Below are 16,601 nucleotides of genomic sequence, written 5' to 3'. Positions count from 1 at the left end.
TTTGGTGTGGGAGTGGGATACCAGGGATTGAACTCAGGGCACTGTACCACTGAGCCTTATCCCTGGCACTGTACCACTGAGCCTTATCCCCACATCCTCAGTCCTGTTTTGCATTTTAAATAGAGTCAGAGTCTGACTGAGTTGCTTTAGTGCCTTGCCTTTGCTGAGGCAAACTCAAGATCCTCCTTTCTCAGCCTCCTGAGCTGCTGGGATTAGGCTTAATTTCAGAAAAAAATATGTGATGTTCCTTTTTTATCACTTTTAATGGGTGTAATTTTACCTGTTGTTACTTGGATATTTATTTTGTGATAACCAGTTAATCTTTATATACTCAGTTATAGCTATCTTTTCTTGTATAGTTCTTGAGTTTCTAGTCTTGGTTAAAAACGTCCTGTCTATTCTCTAGGTAGAACGTGTAGACTGGTATTTGACAAGATATATAGAGTATATGTCTATTGTATACAGTATGCAGACAAATATTTATTTAAAATATTTGGATAATAAATCCACCTGGAATTTATTTTTGTGGTAAAATGCAGGCTCAGTTTTATTTCCATTCAGATGGACAGACACTTTTGACAGCACAAATCTATGTATTAATCTTTTTCCCACTGAATTCAGTCCCAGCTTGGTTTGTGTTAAATGTTTCTCCTTCACTACAGTATTTATACTCTTCTTGGGGCTATTTTCAGTCATTTATTTTTCTATATAATTTCATATACACTTAGAAAAATCCAAACTTTTAATAAGAATTTAAATTAAGATACAGATTTCAAGAAATTATGTTTATGATGATGATTGCACCCTCAATCTGTCATACCTTTTCCTTTGCTTAGATCTTTGTACTTTCAGAAAAAAAATGTGATATTCCTTTTTTATTTCCCTAATTATTTAATAGGATTTTTTTTTGCTCTTAAAAATGGAGTATTTTTCCTCTGTATTTATAGGTGCTTATTACTGGAGCAAAAAATTGCTATTGTGATCTTGTTAGCCACTGTATGGTTTCCTTATGAATGGCTAGTAATTTTGTTAATGAACTTACCATATACTTAGAAGACCTAATGTTTTATGGTAGCGATGTTATTCTTTTGTATCAGTTACTGATTATTCAGAGGGAGGCACAAAATGACAGGATGAATAAAAATAAAGATTTTTTGAAGTGAACAAAATGTCAAGGAAGTTCTAATTTTCTCAAAAAAACTCACTTGAGTTTGAGAAGCTTTTAATGAAATGAGGACCTTTAAGAAAGTTAAAGTTTTTGAAAACATACAATAGAAATTTTAATAAAGGAATTAACTAATGAGTGATTTCCAAATACCCCAGATAGTCCAGTGATTTTAGACACTATTTTGGCTATGGTTTGGGGTTAAGCGAGATCACTTGAGCAGGCTAGCAAGGCTGTTTGAGCTGAATCATAAGATTTGCTGTTGAAGTGTCTGATTGGTAGTGGAAAATGAAGGGAGAACAGAAATCCCGCGAGAATGGTATTGAATTAGAGGCTACTAACAAGGTTGAGTAACTAGTTGGTATCTATGAAAACCTGTTCTGTTAGGATCAGAGATCAGAAGCTTATATAGTAAAAAAGAGTTTCTCTCTCTCTCTCTCTCTCTCTCTCTCTCTATCTCTCTCTCTCTCCCTCTCTCCCTTTCCCCCTCTCTCTCTCTCTCTCTTTTTAAATACAAGATTTAAAAATATAAAAGTTGATGTATGAGGTATGATGAAAGTCTTGGGTTGCATGATCTGAGGAACTTCTCCAAATAAACATAACTTTGTTGTTCTTCTGTCTTGCTAAAATTTAGATAGGAATTTTTAGGATTGTTGGAATTTATGCTTACTTTGAAAAGCTACCGTGGTGATTTTGAAACTCCATGGTTGAGTAGAAACTGAAATATAGCTCTTATTTTTCTTCATATTGAGTGTTTAGTCAAAAAGTAAAGATAGAAGTTATTGAAACTGACAATGTAATGATGAATACAGGAACATACGGAAAATTATTTTTTTGGTTGTTTAGAACACTGCTGACTAGTGAAATAAAAGAGCTTTGTTATTTTTTTTTTCTTTAACAAATAATAATTGAAAGCCAGTGTGAAATCAATCTGTATTCCAGGCATAATGATAATAGTAAATAAGAAGGATCAGGTAACTGCTGTCATGTAGCTTGCATTTTTTTTTTTTTTTAAGTGAACTTTGGTATGTTATCACTCCCAGAGCTTTGTTAATTGAGCTACTACAGGGTTTTGAAAATCTTAGCTACCCCATGCATTGTTATGATGGGGCATTGTGTCTTTGAAGTAGTAGCATATGTATAGTTTAAAAAAATTTTTTTTTCAATGAATGCTTTCATATGTGGAAGTTAACTCTGTCTTCTTTTTGTTACTAAGTACTGCCCTGAAAGCTTTCCTTCCCACTAATACAAGGAGGGAGTAAAGAAAGGTGTGAATCTTTTTCCACTACATAATGGAAAAGATTACCCACCCTTGTTTGTGGTCCCAGAGATCAAACCCAGGACCTGTGCCTGCTAAGCAAGCTCTGTGTCATGGAGCTATCACCCTAGGCCAGCAGGAATGTTATTTCACTTCCACTGCTCTCGAGCTTCCAGCACAATAAGTTTCTTATAGGACCATTGAAAGGGAAATAATTATAGATTCCTTTGGACTGGGCATGAAGTGATGAGAACCTTTCATATATTAGAATCCATTGGGATCCTGTTTGGTTATCAGAAACAATAGAGTAGAGGTCCTTGTTATTTTACCTTATTGCCCCTCCACTACCAAATATTTTGATAAGTTTTAAAAATAAGACAAGTGCTTTGTGGTTTACAGTCAACTATTGGCCATGCATTAAATTTTGTATAACCTTCACATCTAGTGCTGTTTTCATGTCTTAATTTTTATCAAGCTTTCTTTTAAAATTTATTTTTGGGGGTTGGGGTACAGAAACTGAACTTGGGGGCACTTGACCACTGAGCCACATCCCCAGCCCTTTTTATATTTTATTTTGAGACAGGGTCTCACTAAGTTGCTTAGGGTTTGCTAAGTTGCTGAGGCTGGCTTTGAACTCAAGATTCTCCTACCTCAGTCTCCTGAGCCTCAGGGATTACAGGTGTATGCAAGGGAGCCCAGAGTTTTTTCAATTTTAAAGACAATAATTGTACATTTACATGTAAATGCTTTTAATCTTTAATTGCTCTGAGTAACCTAGAAGAGGAGGGGGAAAAAATCTCTTATTCTGGATATTTTTATGATTATAGTTTCTATCAACTAAATTATTTTTTTATTAGCAGGCCAAAGAAAAATAGTACTTTCCTCCCGGTTTGTGTCATACTTATGCAACTTATATTTGGGCTTTTAGGCAGAGTACCTATGAAATGTTGAGATTTCTTGTAAATAGAGTTAGACTGGGTATACTTTCCAAGAACAGTTAAGGATTAAAAATTAATGACTCTGTCCAAATGCTTATTATTTCTAATTTAATGTATATTCATTTTTATAATTTCTTCTTATAACTGTAGGAATGCTAATTGAGGTAAAATGATTTTTAAAAATATTTTTTAGTTGTAGATGGACACAATATCTTTATTTGTTTTTTCCTGTGGTGCTAAGGATAACACCCAGTGTCTCACGTGTGTGAGACAAGTGCTGTACCACTGAGCCTGCAACCTCAGCCTGAGGTAAAATGTTTTTGAGATCAGTAACCCAAATGGAACTTCATGGTTTTTTGAAAGAATATTTCTTTTACTTGTTCAGAGAACTGTGCAAGAAAATTGTTTTGAAAAGGGCTTTTGTTTACATAATAGAAGTAAAAATGAAGATTACATATCTGATTACTATATGCTATTTGGGGACAGGGAGATGTTTCATTATTCCAGTAAGAAAGCTTTACTAATTATTAATGCTCCTGAAATAAATTGAAATTAATTTTGAAGGGGATGCCTGTGGGTGTAGACAGGATACGGATTTCTCTCTAAATGTCTGTCTTTCCTTTCTAAGGAAGAGAGGAGGTTGAAAGCAGTGAGAAGAAAAGCAGTCTCTATTCTGCCATAGGGTTGGCCTCTTCCATCTGCTGTGGTCTGAGCCCTTAGTATGCATTTGTATTTATGTTGTACTTGAGAAATGGTAAACTGATTAACATTTACAGTAAATGATACATTTCTGATGAAATACATTGGAGTATGTATAGGTGAACTCATAGTTAATAATTTTCTCTATAGTTGATGATGAGAAAACTCAGTTAAGGTCAGGGTTTTGCCTTCAAATCAGAATATTAATCTTTAGATAAAGTAAGGATTAAAAGACTAGGATACATATTGACTATGAAATGGCAGTTACTATATTTTCTCTAACATTACTGTCTTTATACTTATACTTTCCCTTTCCATTTCCGAAAGTACAAAGAAAAGGGTTAGATTTATAGGTTCCAGTGAGACCAGGGCAAAAGGACAGTCAGTGTAGATAATGAATGATTGGGTCAGGAAAATAGGGACTGATTCATAAGGAAGTAAAATGTCAATAGTTCCAGAGCACTTCCCCCTCCTCCAACCTGTTGCCAAGGTTACCTAAGGGGTGCAGGTGGAGCAGGAGATTGCTCCTCTCAACAAGAAGTTGTAAAATGAGTACCCCCTGGGTGGCTCCCTTCCTGCCTTCCTAGGCAGCTCCTTTCTGGGCTTTTGGTCACCACTTAGCCAAGATAGGAGGAGAGGATTTGAGAAGAAAGGAAACCTAAAATCTATAAAAGGGGCAAGACACCCCCACTCCCTGGGGCACCAGCTCTGGACCCCCTCCTCTCTGGAGGAGTCTCTCTCTCTCTCTCTCTCTCTCTCTCTCTCTCTCTCTCTCTCTCTCTCTCTCTCTCTCTCTCTCTGTTCTGTCCTTTAAATAAAACTTTTTGCTGTTGCCCAGTGTTTCTCAGGTGTTCAGTCTTCAACATCAGGGAAAGGGAACCCCATCCTGATTTTCAAGATTGCTTTCACCAGTAGTTCAGAAATGATATAAGCCCATGAGAAACTGGAGAGGAGGTAAAGGGAATTAATATTTATTTCTTTTGTTTCTTGAATGACAGTTTCAGTCAGGATTCATTTAAGGTATATACACTGCTTTTGGATACTGATTTGTAAGTCTCTTTCACTTGTAAAAGTACTTGATACATTTGTCCTGTGATATTTCCCATATTTTGGCTCTGGGTAATTGTGTGTTTGAGATATTGTTTAGCATATTCCATTCGTTATTCAGTGCTTTCTCTAAAGTGGTAATTAGAGGCTTGATTAAATTAATTTGTAATTCTTTGATCATAAGGTCTTTTTTCTTCCTTGTGTATCATATCATGAGGCATAAACCTGGTTATCTCACTTTCAGTGATACTGATGCTGATTAGTGGGTTCGGGTATTTTTAGCCTGCTCCATCTGCTGTAGTGTAAATGTCTTGTTGAAGTTCATGTTGAAATCTAATTTTCAAGTTGTCGGTGTTAAGAGGTGAGATCTTTGGGAGGTGACTAGGTCAGGAAGGTTGACCTCTGGGGAATGGGATTAGTGCCTTTATAAAAGAGGTTTGATGGAGTTCATTTGTTCCCTTTTACTCTTCTTGATGATGTTCCTGCAGATGCAGCAACAAGGTGTAATATGTTAGGCTCTAACCAGATGCCAAATCTGTTGGCACCTTGATTTTGGATTTCTAGTTTAAGGTATTTAGGTTAATAGCAGCCCGAATGAACTTATACATCATCTGTTAAAAAAATTCCATACCAGATTTCTCCCTAGTATATTTAGCACCGTACCTGATTGTGTCCAGAGACATTATTTCCTTCGAGATAGACAAAATGGTTATTTACTAATTAGATATATATTTTGCTTCTGTGTTGCTTAGATGAAATTCTTTAAAGAAGGATTTACTAATTGAGTATAGGGGTATCTTGAAATAGAATTTGCACAGGAGAAACAGGGTACTTACCTAACTGCCTTGGTTATCAATTTTTAAAAGAATGAATTGATAGTACACTAATTACTTTCAAGGTGACAAGATATTTAATTTTTAGTTTTTAAAAAGTTATCAATTAAGAACTATGTTTAATGTATTTTAATGTAGTAATTTTTTATTTTATTCAGACCATCTTTGGCTCATGAGAGTTCCTTCAAGTGGGCTACCTTCTCCTTTTGACATGTCAACAGTTATTTTTTTTTTTAATTTTCAATATTTTTTAGTTGTCAGTGGGCCTTTATTTTATTATTTTTATGTTTTGCTGAGGATTGAACCTAGTGTCTCACACATACTGGGCAAGCACTCTACCACTGAGCCACAACTCCAGCCTCCATTTTTGATAATTTATTTGCTTTCTTTAGGGGACAAGCTATTTCAGGCTTCCTGCTTCAGCCCTGATATTGGCCATTACTCTAAAAAATTCTGGTTTAAGTGGAAAATGTTTATTTTAAGGGACTACAGTGTAGGCATGGGGTGCTCATTACTAATTGGATTATTACTAATTGGTTATAGTCTTTTTAAAACTGGGTATTGCATATTTTTAGTAAGAGAAAAATAAATTACTAGTTTTAAATGTACATTTCAGCTCACTGTAAGAGTACATGTTTTTTAAAAATTATTTTTACTTGTAGATGGACACAGTACTTTTATTTTTTAATTGAACCCAGCTGAGGATTGAACCCAGTGCCTCATATGTGCGAGGCAAGCACTGTACCACTGAGCCCCAGCCCAAGAGTACATGTTTTAAGGTTCTGTTTTCATTGTGTGACTTTTATTTAAAATATTAATGTGATCATTAAACTACTTTTTTATTCATGTCCATTATAAAATTTTAAATAAAAGCAAAATAATCAAACTTATTTACCATCAAGGAGAATCATCTCTAGGATAATTTGGCACATTCATCCTCCTACTTCTTATAATCCCTAGCATATTGCTGTGTATTCTTCAGATAAAGCCAATTTGAGGAATATTATACTATACCATGAAAAAGAGACAAAAACTTGTATATATTTTCTCATTGAAAATTGTTTTATAATGAATTGAACATAATTTTTTTATATTCTAAAGAGTTTCAAATAAATAATACTAATAAAATATTGTAATAAGGCTACTGAAAGCACCTTAAAATTTCTTTGTAATTATTTTTTGTTTCTATGTCATACATCCTAGGGATGTATGCAGCCAAATACTGTTTTGTCGAGTGTGTGAGTGTGTGCACACGTGCACTCATGCTTGCGCCTGTGTATCTGCATATTCAAGCTCTGGGGATCAGGACCTTGGACCCTAGGTCTTGCACATGTTAGGCAAGCACTCTAACACTGAGCTTTATCCCTAGGCCCCAGAATACTATTTTGAAGTGTATTATTTTTCTTATGATAACAGCTTCATTGGCTTTCAGTAATAAAGGTCTCTTTTTCATTCACCTTGCATGTAGAAATGCAGATTGACTGTGGGTTGCACATTTGGAGTTCCAGACCTTTGGAGAATGCCTCATGCAGGACATGCTCATTCTTATGGCAGAAAAAAAGAGCAAGAAAGCTAGTAGACACACACTATTGTCTCTTAAATGGTATCTGTCACATCTATGCAAATTCCATTGCCCACAACCAGTCACACAACCAGTGCCTAAGTCATTGATCTGGGGACAAATAACTCTATGGCAGGAAAAGAGTGGTTAAGTTTTGAACAATAACTACAGTAGTGCCCTCTTATCTCAGCTTTGCTTTCTGTGTTTTCAGTTACCCATGATGACCACTGTCTGAAAATACCAAATGAAAAATCCCAGAAATAAACAATTAAATTTTAATTGTGTGTGCTGTTTTGGGTAGTGTGATGAAATGTCCAGCTTCATCCTGTCAGAGATGTGAATAATCCTTTTGTCTAGCATAACCACTTTACATATGCTGCCAACCCAAAAGTCACTTAGTAGCCATTTGAGTTATAAGATCAAGTATCTCAGTGTTAATTTGCTTGTATTCAGATAACCCTTGTTTTACTTAATCCATCAGGTCCTAGGTTTTCAATTATGTGAATATTTCAATGAACTAGACATAGGTGCATTAAAATAGGTTGGAAATCTTAGTGTAGAGCTTATATATTTTTTATGTTAACTAATATTTATAGTATATACTATATTTAAGTTTTTACATGTGTCCATAACTGGAATGATGGGAGAAAATTGTTTAATGATGGTCTGACAGTGCAAGAGTAGTGGTGCTGGAAGTTTCATTTTGGTGAATTGTTGTATTTGTTCCATTTTGTTATTAATCTGTAACTTACAAATTAAACTTTATCATAGATCTGTATGTATAGGGAAGAATGGAGCATATATAGAGTTTGGAACTATTTGCTCTTTCACGCATTCACTGGGGGTTTTGGAATGTGTTCCTGCAGGGAGGCAGGTATGACTGTACACCCCACCACCATGTATTTTTGCCAAGTAGTTATAATTAGTATTAGTTTTGATTTCACTTTAAAGGGATTATCTGGAAGCCAAACTTGATGGATAATTGAAGGGAAGGGAGAAAGACTTCTGTTAGCTCTTGTCTGTACTTGTTATCTACAGCATGGAAAAGGCAAAATAGTAAGCTTTGTTAGTCTAGTTGTTGGGTTGAATTATATCCATCAAAGTTCATATGTTGGAGTTCTAACTAGAACTCTTATACTTCAGAATGTAATCTTAAAGAGGAAATTTGAACAAGACACAGAGAACAAGGTGGAATGCCCGGAGTGATGCATCTGTAAGTCAAGTGCGATGGTCTGAATATGGCCTCCAAAATTCAAGTTGAAACCTAGAAATAAAAAATAAAGTTTTAGATTGTGTGTGCTGTTTTGGGTAGTGTGATGAAATGCAATTAAGTTTTCAGGATTCTGCCCTCATGAATAGAATTAATGCTCTTACAAAAAAGGTTGGAGAAGCTCCCTAAACCCTTGCATCACATTAAGGTACAGCAAGAAAGCCACAGCTCTGAAGCAGGGATCCTTTACCAGATACCAGAGCTGTAGTATCCAAGACTTGGACTTCCCAGCTTGTAGAACTGTGCAAAATTTATTTTACTTATAGATTGCCTGTTGGTAGTATTTTGTTCTAGCGGCCTGACAGATCAGAACAGGGACCTGCACATATCTTTCCTTGGCAACTTTAGGGGGAGCATGACCCTGCCCACACCTTAATTTCAGACTTCTAACTTTCAGAACTGTGAGACAATACATTTCTTCTGTTCTAAGCCACCTGTTTTGTGGTACATTGTTATGGCAGTTGGAAAACTGACGCAGTCACACAGTTTGACAGTCCTGTTGGCTTGATTGGAAGGGTGCAGGAAGGAATGTGAGCTATTACTATAGGTTGCTGTATTAATGAGAGTGACTTTACTGCCAAACTAAAAAATTGGGGACTTTGATAGAATAATTCCTCGAAGTTGAAGTTCAGTAGCCAGGGCAATAAGAAACTAGCTTGAGGGTACATAATTTTGGGGAAAAAAAAAAAAAAAAAATTTGTTGGATAATAATGGGGGAGGTCTTGCTGCTGAAGGAATACAACAGAATTGATGCTCTCTCTGCTTGGATTGAAAATCATACCTTCAAATCTCTTATCCCTTCTACTTTGAAAAGGTACAGAATACTTGATGAGTTCTTTCTAAACTGGAGCAATGCATTAAGCCATATAATACAAAGTTTTTATGTAGGGAAAATTTGGAACTTAGAAGATATTATGGATTGAATAGTGTCTCCCAAAACGTACGTTGAAGTCCTAACCTCCACTACCCAAGAATGTGACCTTATTTGAAAATGGGATCTTTGCACATGTAACCAAGTTAAAATGAAATCATTAGGATGGCCCCTATTCCAATATAACTGATGTTTTAATAAAATGAGGGAAATTTGGACCCAGGTGCAATGAGGAGAATACCATGTGAAGGTTCTAACATAAGGGTGGTTGGTGTGAAGATTGAGGCAGAGAATGAAGTGTTGGTGCCACAGGCTATAGAAAACTTAGGGCCACAGAAGCAGGAAGGTGAGTGAAATGATTTTCTCTAAGAGGTGTTGGAGCAAGCATGGCCCTGCCAACACAGTTGATTCATAGTCATTAGAACTGTGAGAGAATAAATTCTGTTGTATTTCGTTATGACCACCCAAGGAAACTGATATGGAAGGACAGGAATTTTGAGAGTACTTGGTCTAAAGAGCTATTTCTCTTGAAATTGTCATATTTAACACAGATTATGAGAATATTTTTAGTTGGATGTTTTAATTCCCAAACTTTGTTGTGCACTGGTATTCACTTTAGAATCTTTGAAAAATACTGTTGTCTTACTTCCATATCCAGGTATACAGTTTAATTAATGGAGTGTGACATGGGCATCAGAATTTTTAGAAGCTTCTCTGAGGTTTCTAATGTACACCAAAATTTGAGGAGTCATGGGGCTAAACCTTTTGACTTCAACCAGTAATCTCCTACCTCACTCTGACCTATAAAATTCTATTAATGAAACTTCTATTAGCCTCTTGTTAAACCTCCCTCCACACCATCTCAACTCATTTGTGCCTTAACCTACCATGATTTTTTAAAATTGTTATTTTCTGTTCTTAGCCAGTCGGGCTAGATATGATTATATTAATCTTCTTATATAATGGGTTATTTATAAAGTTATGCCAAGTCAGTTTTTAAAAAATATCTGAATTATATGCATAGCTGCATTTGAAGAGTGAATTAGTAGGGTTACACATATTGCAAGAAAGTGAGTAACTAATAAACATTAAATGTAGTATTTAGTAGTTTTAATTATTGAAATCACCATTGACCATTCTTTTCTTTTCCAAGATTGGACAAGGAATAATAAACTGAAAGACACAAGAAGACTACCTTCTCAAACATTCCCTTTTTTGTTTTCAGGTCTCTCATTTTATTTCATTTTTTTCCCCACATTGTTAGATCATGAAGTGAGTGACATTTGACAACTATAAATGTATTTTAGATTAGCCATTTCTCCAGTCCTCCAGTTTACAATGAGACTTGAAAGTCTTCTCCAATTTTTATTTGTTACCAGTATCTTTTGCACAGTTTTACTCCTATTCTTCCAAATAATTTACTGAGTATAACCAGTCATGGGTAGTTGTTTAGATTTACTCAAGGCCCAGGAGTTTTGTTTTCATAGTATTTCCCCCCCTCTTTGGGAAACAAGAAATAATCTCACCTTCTTATCCAGTAAACTATTTCATAAGTCTTATAGTAAGTAGCCTTTATTACCATGTCAGTTATTTATACCCAATACTTTTTTTTTCTTCCTATACTATTGTGAGTTTAAACAAAGTTCCTTTCCACTGTTGTGGCTGTTTTTTAAAAGCTTTTAGCATGTATTTCTGGCTTTAAAGTCCTCATAATATATTCCAAAGGTAGAATGATAAAGCTGGCTTGTTTTAATTGAAAGAAAAAAAAATTCATTAGCTTTCCAACTTCACAAACTTAGAGCTTTTCATACCTAGTGGAAAGGGACTAGCATCTTGATTTTTATTTTCATACTTGCCTTTCTCTGCTTCTTTCTCAGGCTGGCAGGGTTTGTTTACCTTAAGTTCTGTCACTGACTACTTCTCAGTTATTGAAAAGAAAGATGGTCCAGAAATAGACCCTGTCTTCTCTTTTCTTAGAGATTTCATTTTTGTACCTTTTTTGTTCCCCTGTCAATATACCTTGACTATAAATCATTGAATTATTCAACACATTTAAATAAGTTCTTTTTAGAAAAATCTTTTTATATTTTAAAAGGATCTTAGGTACCATCTCTGTAAACAAGTACTCCTATCTACTGTGGAAGTTGAAGTCAACATCTTTTGACTATATGGTAGCTCATCACAGGTCTTTTGGATATAAAATGAAAGAGGGTTGTAGTTTGTCAGTTGGTTTTAAAGTTGACTGCCCTCAGTCTAGGTATTTTGCTGAGAGGTATTAAAATTGCTCAACCAAGTTTCTTAGTGTTTCCTATCATCAGATGGACTGTGAATGTTCTGTTTAAAAAAATAAGGTGTTCTGTGCAAACCATGCTTACCTTGTGGGCTGTACAAAAGCAGGTGACAGGTAGGGTTTGACAAATAGGCTATAGTTTGAAGACCACTAGTATAGATCATAATTTTGTGATCTGTAGTTGGTTGATTCCAGTAGTTATGGTTACTAGTGAACAGTTGCTTTGGTGTACTGTTGTCCTATGTCAGTATTCTTAATCAGTGTTCTTAAAGGGTAATAGGATCTAGTAAGCATATGCGGTTGCACTTAAATGTTACTTTTTTTCTCTATCCCTTTCTTTCTTTAAATTTTTAGATGTAGATGGACACAATACCTTTATTTATTTATGTGTTGCTGAGGATTGAACCCAGTGCCTCACACCTTTGAGGCAAACACTCTACCACTGAGCTATGACCCCAGCCCACTTACATGTTTTTAATGAGATGGGCTTGGTTTCTTTGGTTTCTTTATACTAAAGATAATTCCTATAGATGTCCATCTGACCATTTAAAAAATATTCTAATGTGTATTGTAGGTCTGAAAAAATACTTTATTAAAATTACTGGATGACCCGTTGTTCTCTTTTGGCCTGCAAAACTCCATAAACTCCTGTAAGTTGTGCCAGCTCAAATCACTGAAGGTTGAAAGGGGAAAGACACTACAGAAAATCAGTTTCCTGAAGATTCACATCACTTGTATAAAACTATACAGGCTGCCTGTGATTTTCCCACTCTTGTATATTTTCTTAAATTTGTAATTGAGAGCTCTGGATTGTAGTAAAAAGGGGAAGGAAATGAGAAGTATTTTAGAGGTTTATCTTTTTAAGTTACACTTTTCGTTTCTTAACATTCACCAACTATTTAGCACTCTGGTGACCATTAACCTGTTAATAAATTACCTGTCTCCAACTCCAAAAAAGTCTCACAGCATAAATTTGCCTGTAAAAATTACCCTTCATGTAAAATGTACATATTGTCAGGCACAGGCTTAGAAAACTTATCTGAAATATATTAAAAAATTGGAAGGTAAAATCAATACCAGTGCATGCTGATTTTCATTCATAAACTATCTTGTTCACCTCTTTTGTTTTTTAAAACTGCATTTGTTTCTCAGTGGATAGGGAGTGAAAATACTACAGACTTTTCACTAAGATATTATATTCAAATTATTAAAGATGTCTTGTAAAAAATAGCTTACATGAATGAGCTGAAGAACCAGAGATTTAATTTAAAAGGGTGTTTTCTTTTTAGTAGTGCGAATAAAATGACTTTCATGAGATTGAGTATTTAAAAATATAAACAGCATTTATCATTTTAAGTATGGTTAGAGTTTTTAAGGAAATAACACGCTTTGCATCTCTGTGGATTTAATGTTACAGATAGCTGTGAGAAGATATCCTTGAAATATTTTAAAAAGTAGTTGTGATTTTCAGGGCTAATAAACAACAAAGTAAACATACTCTTTGTCATTGATGCTTTTAAGAAATCAAATTATTTGATTTTCTTGGATTTTTAAAATTTTTGTTATACTCGTTACTATATTAAAATAAGCTGAAATACACATTTCATTTAGAGTTTACTGTTTCTTCTTGAGATTGTCTAATTGTGTCTAAATCATAATGTTGCATTTGCTTTACAGTTTACAATGTTTTTTATAATACTGAAGATTTTGTTTAATCATATACTTAATTTATTGCATTTTAAACTATCTTTTAGAAGATATTAAAGTTAGGTCTTAAAATTTACCTTCCTTAAACATATGATATCTTATACAAAAAAAAAAAGTGGTGTTTCCTAACATTAGAATTTTAATTATTTTTAATGAGATGGGAAATTAAGAATAAAGCACTTGTTGGTAGTGGTTCTAAGAGTGTTTTCTTTGAGGAGAAAAGGGACATTAGTGGGCAGAACATGATATTGATACAGCATGTTCCTTTCATCATTTTAAAGGTAGTCTTTGTTTTCTAAATGGCATATTCTAACAGTTGTAAATTTACCTCGTAAATTTAAAGGTAGCAAATGATTAAATGGAGCATTTTTAAGAATCTGTTATAATGAAGCTCACCATTTTGGCATGTACCTATATTCCTAGCCACACTGGAATCGGAGGTAGGAGAATCACTTGAGCACGTGAGTTTGAGAACAGTCTAGGTAACATAGACCCTGTCTCAGAATGTAAGGAAAAAAAATAATTTGTTATGATTGATATTGAGTATTTTCTAGGGCTGCCATGACAAAATATTACAGACTGGATGGCCAAAACTAAAGAAATTATTTTTTTCACAATTCTGGAGGCTATGTATTCAAGATAAAGTTGTTATCAGGGCTAGTTTCTTCTGAAGACTTTCTCCTTGGCTCAAAAGTGGATGCCTTCTATGTCCTCATATGACCTTTCCTCTGTGTGCATGTCTCCCTGAGGGTCTCTTTTATAGGGCACCAGTCTTATTGGATTAGGGTTTACCCACATGGCTTCATTAACTTAATGACTTCTGTGAAGGACTTATCTACATTCTGAGGTGATTTAATATACCTACACACACACACATTGTTGGCTTTCATTTATGATAGCGTGAGTTTATAGTTAAAAGCACAAATATAGAGCCAGGTATGGCTGTCATTCTAGCTACTGGGGAGTCTGAGGCAGGAGGATCACAAGTTGGAGGTCAGCCCGTGTGACATAGTGAGATCCTGTCTCAGAAAGTAAAGGCTGGGAATGTTGTAGCTCAGGGGTAATGCACCCTTTGGTTTGATGTCCAGTATCCTTGCCCCACCCCATAATAATAATAATAGGTCTCACCATATTAAAAGAAGTGGTATTATCACAGTGTGTCTTGGTTTCAACCGGACAATTTGACCACGTTTGCTATAATAACCCAGTGAGCAGCCAGCCTGGCCACAGATGAACTGTTTTTAATCAGCCTACTGTGAAGCAGTCACAGTCGTTTGATAACACACACCCAACAAACAAAATAATTTGAGTAGATGATTCTGTGTTTAAAAGCAGGATTTGTATGTGATAGAGTCTGACTGATCATATTGTTTTGTCATTTACTTATATCATAGTTCACATAAACTGTGCCATGATAGTCTATACTGAATGTGGGACTTGACAATATACATTATGTCTTGAAATTAGCAGTAGGACCTTCTGGTACTAAGAATTCTTGAGTATTTTGGTGCCCCTCTACACCCCCCCCCCCCGGTACTGATGGAAGTCATCAAATTTTAATATTTAATAACATTTCCATACACACACACTCACATTAAAATAAGGAAGATAATATTGTGGAAGAGGAAATTAAATGGTGTAAGGACTAACTAGCCACATATGTATTAAGTAACAAATGATCTGTAAATGGGAATATTATTCCACTTCTTTTCCTTAATATTCAACTTAATAAGAAGTAGTGTGCGCATAATAGGAAATAGATATATTTCAGAAATTTTGAATTAAAAAGAATACTTCTCCACCAGTGTGCCTGTTATAAAGAAGTTTGTAAGTCACCTACATTTTACATATTTTGCCTAGTTGTATCCTCAACATTAGGTCATCTCTTTCCTCTGTTTGTTTTACTTTTTCTTAGCTAAACTGTAATTAATTACTCTTCTTTCTCCCCAACAACCTCATAGGGCATAAGGTCTGGTACTAGTGTACTTTGTTTATTCATATTTTTGAGACCTGTCATAGTACCTGATACCACTTGAAGTGCTCAGCCATAGTTCTGAGTTAAATGCATTAAAGTGATCTAAATAAAATGCTGCATTGTTTTATTTTTGTAGTGTTTCCTTGTTATCTAACACATCTAATCAGCACTTGTTTGGATCATCACCCCAAAGAGACACAGCAATGGAACATTTGACCTTCCTAGATGATGGGAGCATAACTATAGGACCACTCCCTTGCACTGTGATTGATAATGTTTAATTCTTCTGGTACAACTCTGTGGGGATTTCCTCCCTTACCTTCAGTTTAGCATTCTTTAAAGTATGATTCCCTAGAGACCTGTGCATCCGGTCGGACAGTCATTTTCATGAAGTCCACAGTGTTAGGTACCCCTTTATATACTGAAAAGATAGAGATAAAAAAAAAAAAAAAAATTACAGTCTGTGGGTCAAATCCAGCCTACAACCCTTATATAAGGATCACATGCAAAGAAAGTTTTTTACATTTTTAGTCCTTGGGCAGTGAGACTCAAAAGAAGACTAATATTTTATGACACAGCAATTATGAAATTTGAATTGCAGTGTCCATAAATAAAGATTTATTGGAACACAGCCACACTCGTTTGTTTACATATTGCTGCTTTTTCAACATATGGCAGAATTGAGTAGTTGTGACAGGCTGTATAACTGGCAAAATCTAAAATATTTAACTGTCTAGCTCTTTACAGAAAAGTTGATTGACCTCTTAAATTGTTTCTGTGATGCAAAATGGATAAGTATAACTAGATACACTTAAGTCATGTCTTTTTTCCCATTCTGTGTTCAAGGTTTTTTGTATATCCAGTAAGAGTATCATTTGGGTTTTAGGAACTCTCCCCCCCCCCCCCCCCCAGCTTCTCTGCCTCATACAAACTTAAGAACTTCTTAGACTTGAATATCACATAGATCTTCAGAAGTAGAGACATCAA

General features: G+C 35.0%; 1 protein-coding gene across 6 annotated transcripts in view; it reads left to right on the top strand.

Moving 5' to 3' along the window:
• Tbl1xr1 (TBL1X/Y related 1) overlaps nucleotides 1–16,601 on the top strand; it is a 158,454-nt gene that overhangs the window by 101,040 nt on the left and 40,813 nt on the right. The gene's annotated exons all lie outside the window — the stretch shown is intronic.

This window comes from Sciurus carolinensis, chromosome 9 (assembly GCF_902686445.1).
Source record: "Sciurus carolinensis chromosome 9, mSciCar1.2, whole genome shotgun sequence".
Taxonomy (NCBI): Eukaryota; Metazoa; Chordata; class Mammalia; order Rodentia; family Sciuridae; genus Sciurus; species Sciurus carolinensis.
The sequence above is the reverse complement of the archived record's forward strand: the minus strand, read 5'-3'. Positions and strand labels throughout refer to the sequence as shown.